The sequence below is a fragment of the Pyrgilauda ruficollis genome, unplaced genomic scaffold, assembly GCF_017590135.1.
Source record: "Pyrgilauda ruficollis isolate IOZ18807 unplaced genomic scaffold, ASM1759013v1 scaffold43, whole genome shotgun sequence".
Classification (NCBI taxonomy): Eukaryota; Metazoa; Chordata; class Aves; order Passeriformes; family Passeridae; genus Pyrgilauda; species Pyrgilauda ruficollis.
Window position 1 is genome coordinate 250,144 of NW_024525823.1, and position 9,086 is coordinate 259,229.

A 9,086-nucleotide genomic window follows, 5' to 3' on the forward strand; every position below is an offset into this window, starting at 1 on the left:
GTGCGAAAATTACAACAGCAATAGCAAGGCAGCAAAGTACCCATACTTTTAAAAAGGGATCTGGACAGCAACATAAAGCTCTGAGTTTCCCCAGCACTTCAGCTTGGGTCTTTTCTTACTCTTCCTTAAAGTGTGACAATTATAAAATTACTTCAGTGAATCTCTGTTTGTCATTAACTCTTGTCATTCCTCCTCAGCAATGAGGAATGATTTAAATCACCCCAGGAGAGTTAAAGCTGCAGTGAAAGAATTGTGTGATTGCTATGTACTCCAAAGTATTTTAAACTGGATCCATAACAGATGAAATAATTTACCTGTAAGGGCAAATCAAGAGCACACACATTTTGGTTGTGTCACAAAAGGGAAGCTAAACTATGTGTAGTACAAATTCTTATGAGTTCTTTTCCAGGAATAAAAATCAGCCAAAATTTTCAGAGTATTTTAGACATTATTTTCATTTTTTTTAGTCTCAGTTTATCTTGCTCTCTTAACACAGTTGCTGTGTTAAATACCATAAATTGTCACATGCATATGATTCCCTCTATGTACAATCTTCTTCAACAATGAAAGATCTAATTTCACCATTTCTGCTGTCTGCAGTGAATTTTTTTCACACAGCTCTAGATGGCAGTGCTGATAAACAACTAGTACACTCAGCAGGGATATATTTTACTTGGTGAACTGCTACAATTGATTTGGAGTCTTAACCTTTCCTCCACTTACCCTGTTTCCCACTCTACCACCTGCAGCCCTATAAACAGAAAAGACTTGCATGATGGAAGCCATCTGTACAGTAACTCGTCTCATCAGAGTGCTGAAGAGCTGTTCTGCTCAAGTGTTATCAATGTCTTCCAACTCACTGTGTATTTTTCTTATTGCTAAAAACAATCCCAAGCATTCTTTTTGGCAGATTAGTAAGGAATTCAAGTAGCAGATGTTCAAATCACTTTTTATTTTTTGCATATTGAATCTCCATAAGGATACCAAGATCTGTTTCTTGGTCTTTGTGCTAAGTGTAGCAGTTCAATCATCTCTGCTCTATAGACAGACACTATGGAAATGCCTATGAATATATTATATGAAAACCCACGTACATTTTAAAAAAATTATATTTAGCTTCCCTGGGAAATATCAAGAACAACATAAGCTGATTTTTATTCCTATGCCCCCATGAAAAATAAATATTGTGTCATAGGGAATACCTGAACACATGTTTACAAGCTGCTGTTGCACAAACTTCCTTCAATCAAAACTCTCCCTAACGTACAACAAATAGAAATGTCTACCTGACATTCCTCAGTATAAATTTGGCATACAAAGTTGTCCCCTGAAGATATAAGTGAAGTAGTCTGATGTAGTTGGACTACAAATCTTTTTGATAGCATATGTGTTCTCTCTTGCATAGATATAGAATTCTCATTATAATTTATAGAATCATATAATATGCCGAGTCAGAAGAATCACCATGCAGCATGATCATAGAGTCCAACTCCTGGCCCTATGCAGGACACCCCAAGAGTCACACCATGTGTCTGAGAGCACTGTCCAAACACTTCTTGATCATAGACAGTCTTGGTACTCTGGCCACTTCCCTGGAGAGCCATCAGCTTCATGCCATTTCCTTGAGTCCTGTCACTTGTCACACAAGTGAAGGAATCAGTGCCTCCTCCTCCTCTTCCTTTTGAGGATGTTGAAGACCACAATGAGGTTTCCCCTCAGCCACTTCTTCTCCAGGCTGAACAAATCAAGCGTCCTCAGTTGCTTTTCAAACGGCTTCCTGTCCAGACCCTTCACCATGTTTGCGGCCCTACTTTGGACACTGTTTAATAACTTAGAGTCTTTTTTATATTTTGGCACTCAAAACTGCACACAGAACTCAAGGTGAGGCCCCAGTACAGAGCAGAGCAGGACAATCTTGTCCTTGCCTGGCTGGCAGTGCTGTGTCTGATGCTCCCCCAGGATATGGTTGGCCCTCCTGGCTGCCGGGGCACTGCTCATATTCAACTCATATTGAACTTGCCGCTGACCAGTACCCCCAAACCCCTTTCCAGAGTGCTGCTCTCCTGTTGTTTGTTCCCTGGTTAATAAACACAACCAGTATTGCCCCATTCCAGGTGTAGAATCCGACACTTGACTTTATTGAACTTCATACAGCTGGTGACTGCCCAACTCTCTAATGTGTTGAGGTCTTTCTGCAGGACCTCTCTGACCACAAGCAGGTTGACAGCTTCTCCCAAATTAAGGTCATCTGCAAACTTAATGTTTCTTCAAGTCCCGTATCCAAGTTGTTAATGAAGATGTTGAAGAGAGCTGGGCCAAGGGTGCCGCCCTGCAGAACCCCGCCAGTGTCTGATTGCCAGTCTGATGTCAGTCCATTCCCCATAACCCTGTGTGTCTGTTGCTCACCTACCACACAACTTGGTTATCCAGTTGTGTGCTGGACATTTTGCACAGAAGGCTGCTATAAGAGACAGTTTCAAAAGCTTTGATGAAGTCCAAAAAGACATTATCTACTGGCTTTCCTAAATTAACTTGTGGGGCTTTGTTATCATAGAAGGAAATCAGGTTCGACAAGCAGGACTCTTCCCTCATGAGGCTATGCTGGTTGTGACTGACTGCACTGTCCTCCAGGTGTTTTTCAATACCTCCTAGAATAATCTTTTCCATGACTTTACCAGGCACTGAAGTGACTAGAAAAGTAATTTTAGGTACATAGGTATTGGGTAGGGTTCTCTTAGTAAAATATATAGTGCCATGCAAGGTTCTAAAGCATTTTTATGGAATCTTTTATAGTGATAAATCTTAGAACACCCTCAAGCACAATTTTGGCACATGTTGGCTAGGACTTGCCCAGCAATTTCCATAGCTTAGGTATAAGGACCTTCCACGAATCATTACCAATGGTCAATTTGCATTTAGAAAACTTATTTTGGAGGCAGTGAAATTATACTAGCATGCCCACATATTTTTCTGTGCCAGTAACTTCAGTGCTCTAATATATTCTTGGACAAGTTTAATTTTCTCCTACAGAAATAACCTAAATTTTCAATGCTTTTCTTCTTTGAAGAAATAACATCATTGTTTTCAGACCATAAGTTTGTGAACAGACATAGGTACTGCAGTTTCAGAATCCAGACCAAAAAAAATAGGATAAAGTTGTTGGAACCATATGGGTGAGAAGCTGATGAATAGTCTGGAGCAGGTATCTTATGAGGATTGGCTAAGTGAGCTGGGGTTGTTTATCCTGGAGAAAATGAGACACAGGGAGAACCTTATCACTGTCCACAAGTGTCTAAAAGCAGGTTGAATTCTGGTGACTGTCAGTCTCTTCTCCCCAAAGTGACAGGACAAGAGGAAATGTCCTTAAGTTGCATTAGGAGAAGCGTAGATTAAATACTAGGGGAACTGACATCACTGAAAGAGTAGTCAGGCATTGTAATAGGCTTCCCACAGCAGTGGGGAAATTGCCATCCCTGGAGCTGTTTAAAAAGGTGTGAATGTGGCTCTTGGAGATATGGTATTATGATACTCATGTGAAGTGGCACTTGTGGTGGAGTTTACAGTTGGACTTGGTCACCTAAGAGGTCTTTTCCAAATTTAATGATTCAATGATTCTGTGGTTTATACACATCATTCTCAGGAATTCTTGCTGAAGCATGAGGAATATTTGAGACATTTTTGAGAGGTATTTTTTGAGAAGGTATTATATTTATTAAACCAATCAAGACAATATCAATCAAATAAGATTTTATTCATTGAGCATGATACAGAAGAATGCTGATGTTTGGTCAGAGAAGGTTTTTAACTTTGAAATCCTGGATGTCTACCACGTGGTGAAAAATGAAACATATAATCCTTGAGTATCTTGATTTACAGACATTAAAATTTCCACAAAATGAACACTTCAAAAAACTACGGAAATAATTTTATTCTTCACAATCTTTAAGGTCTTTTGAGAAATTTCCCAGCATAACTAAAAATCACTATATTTGTTTTCAGTTGCCCTGTATGGTTAACCTATAGCTTTAACAAAATATCAAGGTATAGAGGATCATAATTTGGCAAATGTATTTCAAATCCTACTGGATCCATGTTCTTCAGAGACTTCTTAGTGGAATGATACTTAGCTGAGTTTCTGATCAAGTTTCTTGAAGGGAATTATTCTACAGCTCACATGCAAAGGTGTCTGATAACTATGTGTAACGATGGCTACAAAATGACAGAAGTGCAGGTACTATTTTAACTTAATCTGCCCAAGAACAGAGCTTATCTCAATAATACAAGAATAGACTTTATTGCAACATGCAATCTGCATATTCAACTCATAAATAGTGCAATGAAACTAGTATATAATACAAGATTGCAAGGTGTAGCTATATTCAGGCCTGTTGGAAGTATTATCAGTAGATAAAAGTCACCATTCCTTCTGTTGTGTTCAACTCATAAAAGTGATCCTACATGGGTTTTATCACTATTGACTAGAAAGCTAATACATTTTTTTATAACTATTCAAAGCTATTTCTAACTAAAGAAAAAACATTTCCTATCTGAAGAAAAGAAGGATATTGCTTTCTCTCTTTCAGGATATTCCTGCAGTCAGTTCCTGCAGTTAGGCAAATTGTGACGTTTTTGAAACTCAAAACATTGTAGATATTGATCACTTTTGATGAAGATTCTGATGGGAAGTTTTCTGAGAGTCAATAGGGACTGAAAGGAAGCTATTGCAGTTTTGGAAATATCATGCCTGAAATACAGTTTTGAAGTAAAATATATATAATAGATATCATACACTTTCTGTAAGATTCATACTCTAAGATTATTCATCTGCTCATAAGACTAGTATGAAAAAGCTTTGGAAAAGCTTGGCATTCAATATTAAGGTAAAAGACCCACAGCAGAGTGCTGAAAATATCCACATATACACAAGAGAATGCCTTGATAAAATTTAAAATTTTTGTTTCAATCACTGTACAAATGAATTTCCCTGATTACTATTTATTCTTTGGGAATGGAAACAAATAGCTGTTCTGGTCAATCACAGTAAGATCATTCTCAAGCTTCATTTCATTAATAAGACACACAATTCCTCTCAGACACATATAAATCTAAATAAATATACTATGCCCTCTGTTTGCTTGTCTGAAATAGGCATAGCAGAAGGACATATTAAATATCTTAAATGATGAATTTTTTTCAATTTTTTAGCAGTTTTGCTTTATAATTTCTTAATCTTTTCAGCTAAAGATTTTTTTAAATCAAGCTAAAAATTTCTGCTTAGAGAGAATGCTCATTCCTTCTTATTCTGCCCTTGTTGGCTAATGAGAATAATTGGTCCCCATCCTCTTATAACATTCCTTTATGTATTTGTAGGCAGTTATCATGGCTCCCCAGTGGTCATTATGTTTAGGTATTGAACATCTGCTCAAGAGTTTATTGATGCTGCAGATAGTACCATGTCTGCTGGGAGTAATAGCACATTGCACTATGTGGCCATTCGGGGAGCCCTACCTGCAGGAAGGTCACTCAGTAGTAAATCGAAACACCTACCAAATGCTAAGTCCTTACCTTAACACAAAGAAGGTATACATTTTTTCACATTATCAGTGGATTAGGCTGTTGCAAACCAAGAGGCAAGATTTGTTAAAACCACATATAATTGTGACTTTTTTTTTTTTTTTAAGAAAAGAGGCAAGGATTTTATCTGTATTTGATCATGATCTTTTCATGGTGCCTCAAAACATCAGATAAAGACTTTGCTTATTCCCAGACATTTTGTACTGAATTCCTATGAGGTCTTGACATTTCTATAATACCTTCCATGCTTGAGAAGAAAATATTGCAAGCCTGACAGGTGTTGACAAGCAAAACATTCAATAGTAAACATAGTATTAATTATAAAGTTTGCGTCCTTTGTTTTGCTCCCTGCTTTGTCTCAGAGTAACTTTTAGGTAAGAAACACTTGATTTTAATGTCTACATTATTAAAGAGAGGAAATTTTAGACAAGTTGATAAAAAAAATAGGAGGTGACTTTGAGCTAAGATACGGCCTGATCTACAGATCATTTCCCTTTTATTTATTAAATAATGTCAGCTACAAAAGCACATTTGAATACTCCACTGACAGGAAAGGTTTACATTTGGTTTACATTGATTAGGTTAACAGCAATAAAAATGTTATGCAATAATTCAATCAGCAGGAATTTTTAAGTGGGATAACAGGGAATTAAACCAAAAGAATATAGGCCTTTGGGTTTCCTGAAGTTTAAGTGAAAGACACCTTCACACAGATGCAAATAATATCGCACTTACAGTGCTTTGTATCATTGTTATAGTAATCACTGTATCTACCAACATGTTTCAGTCACTCTGCACTTCCTTTTTTAGCTCATTTTCCTTAGTCTCTAACAACATTTTGTGAATGCTATAAGGATTAGACAATTCCAGGGAGAATGGAAGAGGAAGGAAGGAAGGAAGGAAGAGGAAGGAAGGAAGGAAGGAAGGAAGGAAGGAATTGGAATATCTAAATGAGTAGTATCTGCTATTTTTAACCAATAATATATTTTTAAATTAATTATCTGTTTTAACTTATCATACAACCCCAAAAATGTGTGGCCATATACTATGATAAAGATGTGACACCTAAGCTGAATATTGCTGTACCGTGTTTACGTACTGATAGAGCAGAGGGGTGGTGTCTTACTCTATGTTAAAAATGCTGGCAGATTAGCAGCCAAAATGCTGAGAGCCTTCCAATTTGAAGGCATGGGGCGGGCCAACTGGCACGCTATTTATGAAAGGGACATTCAAACTATGCACATCGCTAAGCTGCCACTGTGAATGAGAAAAAGAAGAACAAGCAAAGTGTTATTGAAGCAAAGCCTAGAAAAAGAGCATCAAAGAGATTGGAACAATGAAGAGCTGCTTTCAGAATGAGATCATGAAAGCCTGAAGCCCTGTGGCAAGGCTGGCAGGTGGACACATGCTGCTGCAGATCACAGCAGCAGGAAAAGCCATCAGGATACTATACAGAGTTGGCAAGGTTGTTAGAATCCAGTTGGGGTAGATTAGAAGCCCTGCAGAGAAAGGATTAGCAGTTATGGGCATAATTTAGACAGCAGGAAGGTGAAATGAAAATCCACAGTCAACTTATACCTACCTTTGTGTTTTTTTCCTCCTTGTCAGTGAAAAAGATCATCATGAACTGAAACGCTTTAAAGTTTTTTTGGATACGTTATTGTAGAATGTAGTTCCTACTCTATTCTGTTTCTGGCTCAGGGGACTGAGAGCACTGTGTCTCTAGTGGGTAAGGAGGGAAAAGCCCAGGTATTTATCTTCCACTACCTCTGGTATCTTGTTTTCATTCAAGACAAATCTTGGAGTCATGAAGACCATTTAAGTTTCTTAGGGAATACTATAAAGAGAAGACTGCAAGCAGGTAGAAATGAGTGCTCTACATGTTCTTTTTGACTAGTTTCTCACTGATACACTAGAAATCCAGCATGTATGACTAGAGATCTGGGGTGTAATGAGAATTCATAATGAATTGCATCAAAGTCCAAAGACCATATTTTAGGGTGGACTCTCTAACACTCCAAGCTTACATCTCCTTGATGACTTAAGGTACAGGAAATTTCCAGTTTTCTGCAGTTTAGCTAACCTCCTGCTGAGGTTTCAAATTTGAGTGCCAGGTAGGTGCTCTGCACTACTACCTCACCAAAGAATCTGACCTCTTTTGGGGTGAAGTTGAAGTTTGCAGGATAATCCTTCTCCCTTTCTGTTTGGTTTTTATTGTCCTTATATGGAAACAGAGATAATAACTGGAAGAAAATGCCTCTAATGATACAGCTCTCTTCTGGTGCTTTGGGGCAGAATGTGAGAAAACAGGACCTCCCATCTTGTACACAGTGTTCCTGTTAAAATTCTAAGCCAAAGCACTCACTTCAGTGCATATATCAAATCAAAATACAACTGGTATAAATCAGCTGTATTTATTTATTTATTTAACTAACAGGTCTTACCCAGATGAACCAGCACAGCTAGTTACATGATAGACTGTATCAAGCCAATAACAATAACATTTATACTGAGTTTATTTCATGAGGCATATGGACTGGTTTTCAGTTATGACTCAGTTCATATAGTAACAGGTCAGCTCTGAAATAAAAGAATAAAAGTCCATGTGTATCTAAAGAGGTATTCATTTTACTGTTTGCCTTTTCATTTGCTCTCAATAGTGATTGAGGATTTAATAACTATATATAAACATTGTTGACAGGGACTTTTAGGTTGGATCTTTTCATTAGAGTTGAGATATGTTAGTGAACTCTTGCATCTGGCAAACTTAAAATTACCTAGGCATACTTTCCCACATTTTTCTACTTGCAAGTAAAGTGATTCTAAAGGATTCAGGTGAGTTCCTGCAAATACCACTGTTTATGTATTCTGATATATTCAAACCTTTTTTTGTGACTGAATCTCATCCTTCCATAAAATTACTGATTACATAGTCTGATGTGAAGTGTAGGTGATTGCTGAGAATTATTTTTTTGTTTGTTTATCATTGTCACTCCCAGTGACGTATTTCAGCCTCACTAAACCAGAACTTGTCAAAATCTTCCCTCTTGATTTACAGTGAAAAATATAATCATTTTACTTGGAATCTTAAAGGCAGCTTCAACATGGGTATCCTCATGCTCACACCATCATATTAGGATTATTTTCTACATATTTTTGTAAGTGCAAAGACTTTTCTTCTATACTTTTCCAATTAAGTAATATTGCTAATGCTCACTGATTTCATATTGGATAACTTTTATATCCTCTTTATCCCTAACAACTCCATTTCCTCATTCACGTTTGTTCAAAATAATGCTGCAAATCTATTTTCCCACTCCTTTTTATTGATATTCTTTACAACACCCTTTTTTTTTTTTTTTTTTTTTTTTGCATCATACACTGTAAAAATCTTGTTTGCTTTTTTTTAAAAAAAAAGAATTTCCTGCCTCTACCTTTCATTTGCTATTTGCCGCTGATAAATTGAAATTTACCTTGAATCCACAAGGCTGTGCCCAGCCTCAGCTGTTACA